The following is a 16,141-nucleotide window of genomic DNA, read 5'->3' on the forward strand; positions in this document are numbered from 1 at the left end:
ATTTCCTTTGACAAATATAATATCTTTTTCAAAGATTTTCAATAACCTTCGATAAAGATTAGATAATTTTCAGAGGTTTTTTTTTTTTTTAATTTTCTTTGACAAATATAATATCTTTTTTAATGCTTTTCAATAATCTTCAATAAAGTGTGGATAATTTTCAAAGGTTTTTTTAAAAGAATTTGATAAATATAATATCTTTCTCAAAGGTTTTCAATAACATTCGATAAAGAGTAGATAATTTTCAAAGGTTTTTTAAACTCCTCTGGTGAATATAATATCTTTCTCAAAGGTTTTCAATAACCTTTGATGAAAGAGATAATTTTCATAGGTTTTCTTTAATGTCCTATGATAAATATAATATTTTTCTCAAAGAGTTGTCAAAAATCTTTGATAAAGACTAAATATTTTTCAAAGGCTTTTAAATCCCTCTAATTAATGTAACATTTTTCAAAGGTTTTTTATATTCTTGAATAAAAGATGGTCGAAATAGGCTTTTTTTTTTTTTTTTCTTTTTTTTGCAGTGATTCTAGCTATGACCAATTTCACAAATTTCCCCCTTTTGAAATCAATTGAGCATTCCCTCTTAATAAGGGACAAAAAGACATTTAGCACATAATTCAACTTGATGGTAGAAATATCAAATAAATTTTCAAAACAAATTTTTACTCAAAATAACTTTGGTTGGTTAATCCGATCAATTCATAGATGGTCGACAAGGCCCACTATTTGTTGTTACTATGGGGTCAAATAATATCCAATTACCAATATACATAAAAGGGACACAAAACAATATAGCAATAAGAGAAAATCAATTTCATTCAAATATGAAATTCATATATAAAAGTACATAATTCTCCATATGGAAAATAATTTACCAATTCTTCAACAATGTAAGTAATAGAATATGTATAACTTCATGCTTAAAAGACATTTAATAAAAACTCTAATCAATTTCATCCAAGAGTATAAACAACATATATTAATCATCAAAAGAATGATAATATCTTGCAAGACTCAAAATTCTTGCTCAAAACTTATTTTCGAGAAAAATACAAGGATAGAGCAACTAATTGACCAAAATGTCAAAATATAAGCAATAAAGACAAATGGCCCATAGATAAATATACAATAATTTCTCATGGCATTAAATCTAATCACTACTACAAAACTAAGCTTTAATGTTGGTTTAAAATTGACATTATAGGGGTACAATGTCGATCGGCAACTAACATTAAAGATCGTACTATAAAAGGTCTTTCATGTCTGTTGTCTTTAATGTCGGTTTCAAAACGACATTATAGATGACCAAGATGTCAATGCCAGTTATCTTCAATGTCAGTTTTCAACCGACATTGAATACTGTTTTCAATGTCGATTTCGAACTGACATTGAACATTATCTTCAATGTCGGGTTTCACCTACTTTTTGTCAGTAATTATTCGATATTATATGTTTTTCATCGTTTTTTCATTATATATATATATATTGCTTGCACATGTGCAAATGAATAGTATTTCTCGTTTACCTGTGCATGCACAAAATAAAATCTTAATTGCTTGTATGTATATAACAATAAACAAAAACTAACTAATTCACAACAAAGAAAATGATAAATTGTTTAACTAAGTAACCTATCAGCAAGTTACATTGATATTGATATACATAGAGCTCGATAAGTTCGAGAGAGCTGGTTGTCTACTTTAGAGGGTTCGAATTAGTCCAAACCTACAACTAACCACCTTTCACAAGATATAAATTTTTGAAAGATCAAAACTATAGTTTGACATCTAAAGAAGAAAAAAAATGTCTCTATTTGAGATATAAATAAAGAAAAAAAAACCCACAAAGCTCAAATACATAATGTGTTGGATCTAGAGTTCCCTAAGGAAAAGCATAAAAAGATTGCGATACCAAATCTTTACTCATTTATTGCATTTGCAAAACAAGAAAGCTCAATAGTTGAATAAATGGAAGACAACCCATAAGAAAAATATAGACCCAATTTCTAAGTCCTAAAAAGTTCAAAAGTAGACATGAGTTTTGCAAAGATAGAAAATGTATATCTTTCTACCTTGAGAATTGATAGCCGCATAGATGAAGATTGAAACTAAGTCTGACAGTCAAGAGAGAAATTAGTCATTCACTCATGTACATCAAAGAACTATCAAAATTACCAAAATACGAATATTTAACACTTCATAAAATAAATCCAACAAAACTTGATCAAAACTAACCAACTACATTCAATGACAACTAAAGCAAACTAAACTAATACCTATTACAAGTTTTCAACTAAAAAAGAAAAAACAAATTAAGAATCAACTTAAATTTAAAACAGTTTCAAATTCCAAATATTCAAAATAACCAAAATTCACCCAAGGCCCCCCACACCCACTTGACTTCCTCTTTACACAAACTCACAAAGTAGCATCTTACACTTTCTAAAAACAAGGTCATTGATGTTCCTCTAAACATGCTTTATATAAAACCACATAAACGATAACATGCTCTTCAATATTAACCATACGTATATTCAAACAACTCCACAACATGCTCATATCCTCCAAGTCACATAATAGCATTTCCGTGTGTTTTACCTATTAAAATCAACACAAGGAACATCCATGCAAAATAATATATATGAATCTTGGACATGTTTATGAACTCAAGCTAACCAATATTAAATTTTACACATGTTTAAAAATATATTATAAAATCTTAAAACTGATGTATGAGAAAATAACTCATAATCACAAGGGGGTCAAGTCAATGACAGATTCACATGCTTATTGTACATATTAGAGTAAAGGAACTGCTATAATAATGATGACAAATATACCTGCAAAGTTTGTTTCACCAACATATAATTTACCTTTGTGAAACAGGGTCTCAAATTAATATTTAGTCAAGCAAACTTTCAAACACAGACAACACATATACAATGGAACTATCTATCACTAACATATAATTTACCTTCGTGCTCACAAAAAGCAATTCCTCTCCCAATACGTTTGTCCAAGAAATCACCTAAGCCCCATACAAAAACACCTAGCCAAAATGGTATTCGCACCGAATGAATCACTACAAAAATAACGCATGCACGTAAATAAACATTAAAATCAATTTCCCCCCTTTTGTTTTCCACTTTTTGGCTAATGGGAAATGGAATACAGTCATGCCATTCAATAAGCTGTAGTATTGCAAATAAAGTAAACAAGACTATACTCAACTCTTTATAATAAACCCAATGATCACTTGTAAAATAACACCAAATGCTCGAACCTTTTGTAGTTAATTGGAACATTACAATATTACTGTTTATTTTCCAACTAAATTTAACCTTGTCATAGAATGCTTTGCCCAAATTCACAAAATAAAACTAAGATGCGATGGAAGACTTCTTAAAAATTAAGTCCAATGAATACATGAATCAAATGAAAAAAATGGTTTCACATAAAACTCCTCTAATATTGAACCAAAACAAGGAATTACATCAATACCTCGAAAAGTCGACAATCAAGACCTCAATGTGGGTGCTTCAAATTCAAAATAATCAATCTTAAATTTGGGGATGTACACATACGAATGTACATTTTTAAGGATACGTCTGAAACCATAAACTATAAAGAAAAAAAAAAAAGAATAAACAAATTGAAAAAATACACAATATTAGACCAAAATTATAACTCAATGAAACATCACGTAAAAAAGAAGTTGAATACCACCAAATCTGAAGATAAAATGGGAATACCAAACATGCACATGGATTTGGTCCATGAAAATTGATGGTTGAATATGAGATGAATATACATAATTACAACATAAATCCCCACCATCACCCTACACTACATTTTGAGAGAAATATGCCATCCTCACCATACACTTCATTAAGACACTCCTAAAAGTATAAATTCAAGTTCCCAAGGTTAGATAGAACTTAGTTCAAAACGTTAATCGAAAACTCGAATAGTGTTCAGAATGAATAATCTTACCTACAACGACCTGAAACCTCAATCCAAACGCTTCAAATCAAACCTAGACTACAAACAAAGAATATCCAAGAGTTAAAATAGCAACTAAATTTAATTGGGATAACTTTAAATGGGATTTCAATCTAAAACTCATCAAAAGAGGCTTGGGCACTTGTTGAAAAGTGTTTGAACGATTCTGAATATGATTCAAAATTATGAATACAAGCTTCCAATCATTAGAGAAAAATCTAAAGGACTTTAAGCTAGATCGAAAAGAAATTTAGAGTCATTAACCGCCAAAAAAATAAAATTACAAACAAGGTGAAAATTGTAGTAAAAAAAAAAAAAAAAAAAAAATGTAGTCATTCCTGAGATAATGAAATACAATTCCAAAGGTTAAAATTGAGTTCACAACCTTGGTTGAAATCTAAAATAGTATTTAGAATGAGTAAACTTATCAAAAGTGACCTTAAACCTCAATCCGAACACCTCAAATCAAGCCTAAACTACAAACAAGGAAAAACGAAGAGTTAGAAGCTAATTTACACTATCTAAACTTGGTTCCAAAGGCTCTAAACATAGCTATAACGCTTAACACTCACCAAAATAGGCTTGGGTCCATGCTGAAAGGTGTTCAAATAACCATGAAACCGTTCCAAATCTCCAATTAAAAGCTTCCAAACATTAGAGACCAATATAAAAAACCTTAAAATATTTCAAAAAGGGATTTAGAGTGATATACCCACTGGATCAGACCCAAAGCGGCCCAAAACCTCGTTTGTTGGTGTCTGAACTCACTCAATCTTACATATTTGGAGGCATTAGGAAGTGGGTATTTCAAATCTGTTGTTGAAATTCAATGGGTAAGTGTCAAAACACACTGAGTAGGGGAAAATGCTAATGTTGGTATGCCTTATGTTGAGTGGGTAGCTGCTTCATGGTTAGATATCACAACGTCGTGGGTTGGTCTTCGTAAACGCCGTTCGTGGTTGTAGGTTGCATCGGACGTGAAGATAGTTGAATGTACTGCACGTGTCATCAGACAAGCACCGTCGTCATATCTCGCTGGTGGTTGTTGTATTGCTGTCAATTGATACAGGTCGTGAGTGTGTCGGTCGAGCTGCAACAACACGCAAAGGGGAAGGGTGTTGTACGGGTAATGTGAGGGAGGAAAAGAGAGAGGGAGGAAGAGAGCGAGGGAAAAAGAAGGAGGAGTGGGAGACCTTCTTTTTTTAATAAAATAAAACCTAAATTAAAGTATAAATAAATTTGAGAGGAAAACGAAAATGGGGAGGGAGGGGAAAAAATCAAGATTAAAAAATTGTCTTGGGATTCTAAAAAGAGGGTCAACTGCAGTGTTGGTTTTAAACTGATTTTATAGGTACCCCTACAATGTCAATTTAAAACCAACTTCAAAGATCCGTATTCTTTTTTTTTTTTTAGAAACTGATATTGTACATCTGTTTTTGGTTTTTCCTACCGATCAAAGCCCAGATTTCTTGTCGTGAATAACCAATGCAAGAAATCAATTTCATACTTTTTTTCAAAGTCATATAAGAAATATAATTTCCATAAAGATACCAAAAGAATAAATATCTCAATAATTAAAAAAAAAAACTAAGAGTTTACCAAATGTGCAATTTTTCTTTGTTGGATTCAAGCAAGCTATACTAGTTTCGTCCATTTGAATTAATTCCTCATTTGAAGACTAAGCAACAATTGCTTCTTGAATCAACCTACAAGTAAAGCTCAACCAAGAGATTTTGGTACCAATTTCTTGGGTCTTTCATTGTTAGTGAACAAAGACTTTGGAACCCATTTCAAATTAGTTCCAAAATTACTATCATTCATTTTTGGCAAATAACAAGTATGATATTTATGACCAATTTTTTCACAAGAAAAACATATAACATTAGGTAAGAATTTCTTTTAACTAATTGATTTTTCACAATATTTTTCTCAAAATTTTTTTCCTTGGAGCATTTTTCAGTTGAAAACAATTTGGTCTAATATGACCTTTAACTCCACAAAAATGACAAGTAGGTACAAGTTTTGGTTTTACATGGATATCTCTAGCCTTTTTATGATTATACACGAGTTTAGCATCATTCATGCAATGAGTTTTAGCAAGTGAATGTTTAGGCCTAACTTTGATTTTTCAAGCTTATTCACAAAGTTCACATTACAAGCACAATTTGGTCTAGCATGAAATTGTTTATGCACAAACTTTGAATTTTCATGAATACGTTTACCTTTTTTATACTTTGGCTCAAAATTAGATACATTAGGCAAAACATATTGAGACATATAAGGGATGCCTTTAACAAAAGTAGTACTTTTAAAAGTAAATGAACAACTTCTATTTATATAGCTTAATCCCCTTTTTATCATGAGAAGATTTACTCATGTCAATAATTTTATTTAATTTTTGTGCACCACTAGCCAATTTATTTATGGACTCTTTTGCAATTTGAAGTTCTTTATTAGCAAACAATTCGTTCTCTTTAAGCATATGTAAAAGATCATTTTCTCATGAATATCACATTCAAGAAATTTAATTTTGTCAACAAGAGACAACTTATCTTTTTCTAAACATTTATTGCTATTTTTAAAGTCAAGAATTTTATCTTTCAAGCTAGCAATTTCATCTTTCAACTCTAAAGAAGATCTAATTTTCTCATTTTCATTTCTCAAGTGATTCACTTCAAGTTTCAATTCACAAGATAAAGATTTATTATCATCATTTTCTTTTCAAGAAGAGTACTTCTATCATTCAATGCAAATTTCTCATTACAACACTTATCATGCAACAAAGAGTTATAAGCTCTATTCTTTAAACAAGAATTTTCATCTATCAAAGATTTATTTTCAAGAGATAATGCTCTATAATTCTTTCATAATTTCACATATCTAGAGCTAATCTTTTCAAATACTTTCAAATCCATCAAATAATTCGTCATAAGAAGAGATTTTATGATTTACCTCATTTTTGTCATCTCTAGAATCGTTCTCCGAATGAGCCATTAAGCACAATGAGGATCTATCACATTTATCTTTCCCTACTACATGGACTTTTCCTTGATTTTGGGAATAATTCTTTTTTACATCAATTAAATCATTAGTATTATTGGCTTTCTGGTCCATAATCTCAAATTAATTAATTTTAATTAATTAATTCAATCATATTTTGATGATAATAAATCTGCTTTTATTCATTAACGATTTGAGTGTTTTGAAGTATCTATTGCGTAGAGCTCGGAACAATGGTTTCAACGCAATTTAAATCGCTCAAATCAGAGTTCAAACGAATAATATATAGCTAAAACAAGTTTAACCGAAAAATCCTGAGTTGATGACGTAACAATTTCTTTTTCATCAAAGTGGACCAATTGAAAGGTGTCACTTGGAACAACAGACACATGGTGGACTTTTGATTTTTGGATTGATTTTAAAATAAAAATGAATTTAAAAAGAAAATAAATTTAATATTATTTTATGTTTTATTTAACGGCTAGTGGACACATGATGAAATTTTACTTTTTGTTGAATTTTAAAACAAAATGATTTAAAAATATACATATACTATTATATTATATTATGTTTATGTCAAACTACTAGTTGAGTTAATCACCATCATTTAATTTTCTTTTCCAAGATCCAATAGTCCAAATTAAATGTGGTTTCCAACAAATTTTCCTCTTTATTTAAACTCGTATTCTTCTTCGAATGTTTAGAACAAATTTCATAATTTTCAATCCTCTCCAAAAGTACTTGCTCTCTCCAAGCTTCAATTTTCTCTTTTCATCCTCTTCTTGAGAGAGATATTTTAAGTTGTAAGGATTGATTCATTGAAAGCTTTAATTTGTAAGTCTACTTTTTGAGAGAGTTTTCCTCATATTGTGCTTCATTTCAAATCCATTGTAAGAGTTGCTCTTGATCGGAAAAAAGAGTTTTAACGGTTTGATTCTCAATTGTGGAAAGAATCAAGTTTGTTCTTGCGTCCCAAAAAAGAATGTTGTAACGGCTCGACTCTAAGTCATGGAAAGAGTCAAGTTTGAGTGACAAACACAAAAGGAGCTTGGAAAGTAGATGTAGGTCGGTTGTGCCGAACTATTATAAAATTCTCGGTGTCAATTTCTCTATCCCTCAACTATTTAATTTTGCAATTAATTTGTTATTAAATTTTATCGCTTGAAATTATTTGCAATTTTTGTTCTTGAATTTAATTGTTCATATATGTTTATTTTGATTGGTAGTTCTTAAATTTATATATCATTTACCAATCCTTTTATTAGATTTAAATATTGTGCTTTAAAAGTGTGATGGTTAGTATTGTTTAATTCAAAGTGAGACTATTTGTATAAATTTATTGTTTAAATTACTTGTTAACAAAAAGTTTGTTAATTTGTTTAATTGGGCTCACATTAGTAAAGTGTTTTAATTAGTTTGATTAAACCTTATTTACCCTCTTTAAGGTTGTCATACCGATCCTACAATTGGTATCAAAGTCGGTTGCTCTCTTGTTTGTGATAAACATTTTCATAAACTATTTTTGATTGATATCCATTGTTTGAGTTTCTCACTCCTACAATTGGTACCAGAGCGAGGTCGCTCCTGATTTCAATTATTTCTTTTAATCAAAAGCTATTTCATTCGATACTTATTGATTGAGTTATTTACTCCAACAGTGATATTAAAGAGATTGCTCATTTTCAAAAATTATTTTGATATTAAAGTATCTTTTTAATATTTTAAAAAATATATTTGAAAAGCTTAATTGTTAGAGCTATGGAAACTTTAAATAGTGATTCTATTGATAGACTCCATTCTTTGATGAGAATAGATATGATGTTTGGAAAAACAAAATGAAAACATTTATGCTTGCTATGGATTTGAGCATGATTTTTCAAATTTCAAATTGAATAATGAGTTGCTCACTTTTAACGCCAAAGCTATAAATATCTTGTGCATTGGATAGACAATGTGATAAAATTTTACATTTTGATTATGCATATGATATTTGAAACTTTCTTGATAATACGTATAGTGTAGAAAATTTTCCTTGTAGCACTAATGGTCTATTTGATGTGAAGGAGAATTATAATTCTCAAAATCAAGAAAAGTTTCATGAAGAGAAAAAGGGAAAAGGTATTCAATCCTCTTTATGTTTGATGGCTCATTCGGATAACAATTCTGAGATGAGAGCGATCAAAATGAGGTAATCTATAAATCCATTTCTTACTATGAGTTGTATGATGCTTTTGAAGATATTCAACTTGATTTAGAAAAAGTTAGCTCTAGATATTTGAAATTATTAAAGAAGTTCAAGGCATTGTCTATTGAGAATAAATCTTTGATAGACGAAAATTCTTGTTTAAAGAATAGAGCCAATAACACATTGTTGCATAATTCTTGTTGTGATGAGAAAATTGACTTGAATAATAAAATTACTTTTCTTGAAAAAGAGAATGATGAGCGCAAATCTTTGTCATGTGAATTGAAAGTTGAATTGAATGATTTGAGAAATAAAAATGAGAAATTGGAATCTTTCTTTTTGGAATTAAATGATGAACTTGCTAGTTTGAAAAATAGAATTATTGATTTGGAAACTAGCAATATAGCATTAGAAAAAGAGAAAATTCCTTTTGTGGATCAAATTAAATTTATTGAATATGATAAAAATAATCTTTTATACAAGCTTAAAGAAAAAGAATTACTTGCTACTAAAGAACTTGAAATTGCAAAAGAATCTTTAAAGACATTGACTATAGGTGCACAAACATTGGATAAAATAATTGATTTGGGTAAACCTTGTAATGACAAAAAGGGGTTAAACTATGTGAATGAAAATTCTTTGTCTAGTTCTTAGACTACTTTTGTTAAAGGCACCCCTTCAATGTCCCAAGATGTTTTACCAAATGTGGCTAAATTTGTTAAATCTAAATTTGTGCATACGCTTGACAAAGGTAGACATGTGCATGAAAAATTAAAGTACATGCATAAACATGTTCATGAAAAATCAAAATGTGTGCATAGTTCTAAATTTGTGCCTAGACATATAAATCCTAGAAATATGAATGTGAAAATAAAATTTGTGCCTACATGTCACTTTTGTGGAGTTAAAGATCATATTAGATCAAATTGTTTCAAATTCAAAATACTCCAAAAACGAATATCTTTAAGAAAAAATATCGTGAAAAATCAATTAGTTAAAAAGAAATTCTTACCCAGCGTTATTTGCTATTTATGTGGCAAAATTTGTCATAAATTCAATGCTTATTATTTGTCAAAAATAAATGCTAGTAATTTTGGAAATAATTTGCAATGGGTTCCAAAATCCTTGCTTACTAACAATGAAGGACCCAAGAAATTGGTACCAAAATCCTTTGATTGAGCTTTGTTTGTAGGTGTGATTCAAGAAGAAATTGTTGCTTAGACTTCAAATGAGAAATTAATTCAAATTGAAGCAACGAAAAGGCTTGCTTGAATCCAACAAAGAAAATTGCATATTTGGTAATATTTATTTTTTGATTTGTTGAGATAAATACTCTTGGTATCTCTATGAAAATTAATTTTGAGCATGTTGTTTGGAAGGGTTGTTAAATTCCTCTTCATAAGGGGAGTATTTGAATTGATTTACTTTCTTGATCCCTATTAGCATTTTGTTCAAGATCAGTATAAATATATTTGTTATGCTACCATGCTTATACTTATTTGATAATATTGATTTGCTAATTGGTGTTGCTTTTATTTGGCATCATTATTTGATTTTCAACGATTAGTATTTATTTTATAATATTTGATATTTTGGTAACTCAATTGCATGAATTACTTGAATGATTTTATATCCTTGGAATTTATTGATTTCTTTTAGAAGGAGAGTGCATATTTCTAAGGGGAGTTTTTCTCTTAATTCACATGTAAATTTGATATATTTGATGATATTGATTCTCTATAGTGTTTCATTATTGTGTGCCCGTCTCATGCATATTGTTTATGCTTTTAGAGAAGTAATTATCTAGAGAGTTAAAAATATGTTTTGAAATCTTATTTGATATTTCTGCTCTCAAGTTGAACATTGTGCTAAATATCTTTTTGTCCCTTATCAAGGGAAGTGTTCAATTGATTTCAAAAGTGGAAGAAATTTGTGAAATTGGATTTAAATAGAATTAGCTTGAGCTTGGTTTATTCTTTTTTAAGCCTCTTGAATTTAAAATATTGCTAGTGGGTCGGCTATACTAACTAGTAGTACAAATGGCTAGTCCAGGATCAAATCTCAGGGAAGCGCAGAAGATTAGTTCATCAAAGCTCGTTTTCAGTTAAAGGGATAAATGGGAGGAGGGTTGGTGTAGATTGATAATTGAAAGTGCATGAAAATAAAATGCGAGAAAAATAAAGATAGAAGCACAATTAATTGAGATGTCTTAGCTTAGAGGAGTGGATTTACCCAATGTAATTTAGATCATCGACCGAATTTATGACTTAAACTTCTTGTTTATGCTTAGCTCAATTGATTGGAATCCCAACCAATGGTCCTAATTATCTAATTAATCAAAATGCACAGAAACCGAATTCGCTCCATACAAATTAACGAATCGCATTAAGTTCTAAGGATTATGCTAAGACGAGTGTTTAACTTTCAACGTCTAATTAAACAATCAATACATTTTTTCTCTAGGTTGTTAGGAGCAATCCTTTTTGCCTAACTAACCTATTACTTCCAATGGGATTAACCTATAAATATGTGTCAGATATTACAAGGTAATCTCAAAGCATTAGAATCACACGACAAAACTATTAGGCGTCAATCAAACAATTAAAATCATGCAATTCATAAACATAAGTTCGGATCAAAACCCATAAACAAGTTTGTATACATCATTAAATTAAAATCTCACAAAGTTACATCGAGATCCTCTGAATCCCTAAACTAAGAAACCAAAATCTTATCTTCTCATGGAGGATGAAAAGCTACAATTTGGCATCTACTCGATAAATTACTAAAGATACTGAAAATTTAAGGAAAAGGAAGGAGGACGAATTTTTACTTCGGTCTCCATCGATTTGGCCTTCCAAATTCGGCATAATTTGACCTAAGGCCGAGGAGAAGTATATATAGAGATCAATGCAGTGTATGTAGTCCAACGCATAGTCCAACGCTCACTTGCGCATAGTCCAAGAAGTCCAAAACGAAGCGTCAGGCAAGAAGTCCAACGCTCACTTACGCGTTGCTTGTCCGTCAATCGTCACAGCGTCACAACGCTCTAAAGAAGTGTTGCAACACTGATGCTTCTGCCTTTCAGCATTGAAGTTCAAACGTTTGAGATGCGTTGGAACACTGGCGATGATTCAACTTTAGAGCATTGTGACGCTTGGGGCAGCGTTGCAACGCTCCCTTGCAATCCAAACTTCTGTCTTCAAGCGTTGAACGAGCGTCACGCTTAAGCCAATTATGAGCATCGTGATGCTCCAGTAGGGGCATTTTGGTCATTTTGATTCCTTTAAAGCCCAAATGCTCAAATTAATTTCTAATTACTTCAAATTAACCTCATTTTTCACCAAATGATTAATTCTACCTCTTGGTTACTCGATACCTACAAAATAGGAAAATAAACACGTAAAATACAATAACGAGTCTGAATTAAACTAGGAATAATAGCTCTTTTTGAGAGCTATCAGTTACTTATGATATATTTTTTTTAGAAGATACGTCAATAGGAGAAAAAAATACAATGAATGTGCTTGTGTTTTTAGAGGAAGCTTTCTTGTCTTTTTTTTTTTTTTTTTTATTAATTGTCTTTTTTTATTGATTCCAAAAGGGGGAGAGATAATAGGAAAAATGAAAACATCCTTGTTTTCAAGTGAATTGAATTTGTGTATGTATGTTGATTGTGTTTCAAGTTCATATTTTATATCACACACCACTTTAGATTTCATTTTTCTTGAGTAATTTGTCATCATAAAAAAGGGGATATTGTTAACTTTTTGATCCTTAATCTCAAATTAATTAATTAATTAATATGTTGATAATAACAAACCTGCTTTTATTCATTAATGATTTTAGTGTTTTGAAGTGTCTATTGCGTAGAGTTGGAACAACGGTTCCAATGCAATTTGAATCGCTCAAGGAGTTCAAACAAAGAAGATATGACCAAAACAAGCTTAACAAAAAAAATCCCAAGATGACGTAGCAAAATTTTTTCATCAAAGTGGATCAATTGGAGCAATAGAGAAGTGACATATGGTGGACTTTTGATTTTTTGATTGATTTTAAAATGAAAATGAATTTTAAAAAAAAAATAAATTTAATATTATTTTATGTTTGTGTCTAACAGCTAGTTGGACACATTATAAAGTTTTATTTTTTTGTTGGGTTTTAAAAGAAAGTGATATATATATTGGCCATATAGTCTTTTCCCGACAACAACAGTTGTGAAAAGAGTTGTATCAGAAGTTGTGTAAAGAGTGTATCATCATCAGTTGTTAATCCAACCTCCCTTGTAATATCAGTGTATCATCATCAGTTGTTAATCCAACCTCCCTTGTTAATTTAGTTGTGAGGATTGATTCATTGAGAACTTTCATTTGTAAATCTACTCTTTGAGAGAGTTTTCCTTATAATGTGTTTCATTTCAAATCCAGTATAAGGTTGCTCTTGATCCCAGAAAAAGAGTTGTAACGGTTTGACCTTTAACTGTGAAAAGGATCGGATTTGTTCTTGCACTGGAAAAAAGAACGTTGTAACAGTTTGACTCTAAGCCGTGGAAAGAGTCAAGTTTGAGTGACAAACCCAAGAAGAGCTTGGAAGTGGATTTAGGCCGGTTGTGCTGAACCACTATAAAATTATCGGTGTCAATTTTTCTATCCTTGAACTATTTAATTTTACAATTAATTTGTTATTAAATTTTATTGCTTGAAATTATTTGCAATTTTTGTTCTTAAATTTAATTACTCATATATGTTTATTTTTATTGGTAGTTCTTAAATTTATATATCATTTACTAATCCTTTTGTTAGATTTAAAAATCGTGTCTTAAAGTGTGATGGTTAATTTCTTGTTTAATTCAAAGTAAAACTATTTGTATAAATTTATTGTTTAAATTACTTGTTAGCAAGAAGTTTGTTAAATTGTTTAATTCGGCTCACATTAGTAAAAAGTTTTAATTAGTTTGATTAAACCCTATTTAAACTAATTAAAACATTTTAAAAGTTTTAATTATTTTATAGTGGTTCTCATCCCCAATACCAAACTTAATATTTATTTTGTTTTTGTTGGGTGAAAATTTAACTTTCAAAAATAAGAGGGAACCAACCTTTGGTTGGAGAATCCGAAAAATTTTGATTTGGAAGCCTCCCTTATATACTCCAATCTTGAGTTTTGGGTTTGGGTCCTAAGGGGTACCCATGTTTTGAATGGAGTGAGGAAATAGAAAAATGTGGGTTTGTGTGGACATCCCACATGCATGCTGTCTCGAGTGGTGAGGTGCATGTGTGATTATTAATTTGAATAACAATATTATTATTTTTTATATTTTTTTTAAAACCAGAAAAAAAAAACAAAACAAAAGGAAAGTCCTCCCATTCGCGCAAGTCTGATTCGTCCGCACAAGTCCGTTTCGTCCATGCACGTTCTGAGGCTCTCCACCTCTTTCGCTCCCTATCATTCTATTGGATCAACACTAGTACGCAGTGGAAGAAATCAAGATCCATAAGCATTCTAATTCATTAATTTTGATTGAAAAGAAACATGCTAAAACAGAGTTTAAGGGTTACATACCTTGGCCGAACCATCGAAATCTCTATTTTTAGCTGCTAAATCCTCTGAATCTTTGTGTAGACCACCACAAGATCTTCCCTACTATCCTCTTGGTGCTCTAGATTGAGTTGTGGGACTCAAAATAAGTTGGAATCAAAGAAAATATGGAGAAAGCTCATTGAACTGACCCATTGAAGAACACCTTCTTCATCTGAATTTTTCAGCAAAAATTCAATCGGTTCATCATTCTTTTCTTCACTCCAACTCTTCAATATATTGGAGACTATCATGCAAAGAGATTGTTGTATAGGATGCAGCTCATGCTTGGAGTAAGCCAAAGAAGAGGTGGTGGGTTCCTTGTAAGCTAGTGAGCAAGTTGAAGATGAATTTGAAAAACCCAATTTTCAAGTTTGTGTAATTTTTCAATTTTCAAAAATCCAAAATTGATTTTAAAATCATATTTTATTTCTAAAATAATTATTAATTTTACAAATAATTTCATAAATTAATTTCCAATAAAATTAATAATGTATTAAACAATTTAAATAATTATAATAATTAATATACAATATTAAATTAATTTTTATACAAGATTCATCTCCATATAATAATCATATTTAAATATATTTTTTCCAATTCCGTTTAGATTCTAATATGAACGTGTTCAAAATTAACTATCACTCTACTAGACTAATGCCATTTCTGAGCTAGTAGGGGACCCTCAGAACCTAAGTTCATGGGCTCAACGATCCGAGATTAATCGCTAAACTCATTAGGCCGATCTAAACCCATTCGTTAATTAATGGGTCAATCCACTAAAGCCCATAGTTGAACTCCCTTCACTGTAGATATATATATCCACTCGATATAACCATGATTAGTAAGTTAACCCTCTACAGGTGTTCGTAATCAAGCTGGTCAAATCCTGTTTTACCCCAAAATTATCTCTTGTTCCTTAAGTCCCCATTGATCCCTAATGAACAATTGTTTGTGATTCAAATCACAAAAACCAAGTCCATCTCATACAATGAAGGTGGGATCCCTTGTTTCAAGCCCAGAATCAGCACTTAAGAGAACAACCTATCTACTATCCCTAAATAGTGGTAGGAGTGAATTTCCCTCTTGCATCCTATGTCCCCAGCTACTATCTAGTCTTACCAATGGAAATGTAGTCATGATTGAGTCGCGTTGTTATGACCAACCCTCACCTATGCAAATCTAAGGCAATCCGAAAAACAGGAGTACATAGTTAGCTCAGGATTAAGAGTCAAGTTCCTAGGTCATCTGCTTTGAAATAGTCAGCCTAAACAGTAACAGCTTATAAAGTAAGAATGACTATTTCGTGTCCAATCTGTACAACTCTTTTTGCATAAGAACCCCCCATTTCTCATGTCCAATATGAACGAATTGA

At 30.5% G+C, this 16,141-nt stretch overlaps 1 long non-coding RNA gene across 7 annotated transcripts; it reads right to left on the bottom strand.

Annotated features, from left to right (window-relative positions):
- Window positions 1-93: 93 nt before the first annotated feature.
- Window positions 94-5,254, bottom strand: LOC120081211. Of its 7 annotated transcripts, none has more exons than XR_005482724.1 (4): window positions 4,577-5,253; window positions 3,996-4,043; window positions 3,504-3,901; window positions 94-3,084 (listed from the first exon to the last, which is right to left on the bottom strand). It is a non-coding gene; the product is annotated as an uncharacterized LOC120081211 (long non-coding RNA). The 7 variants fall into 7 exon arrangements; XR_005482720.1 differs by having other exon boundaries at window positions 95-3,084; window positions 3,504-3,623; window positions 4,577-5,251; XR_005482722.1 differs by having other exon boundaries at window positions 95-3,051; window positions 3,504-3,623; window positions 4,577-5,250.
- Between the last annotated feature and the right edge of the window lie 10,887 nt (window positions 5,255-16,141).

This window comes from Benincasa hispida, chromosome 7, assembly GCF_009727055.1.
Source record: "Benincasa hispida cultivar B227 chromosome 7, ASM972705v1, whole genome shotgun sequence".
Classification (NCBI taxonomy): domain Eukaryota; kingdom Viridiplantae; phylum Streptophyta; class Magnoliopsida; order Cucurbitales; family Cucurbitaceae; genus Benincasa; species Benincasa hispida.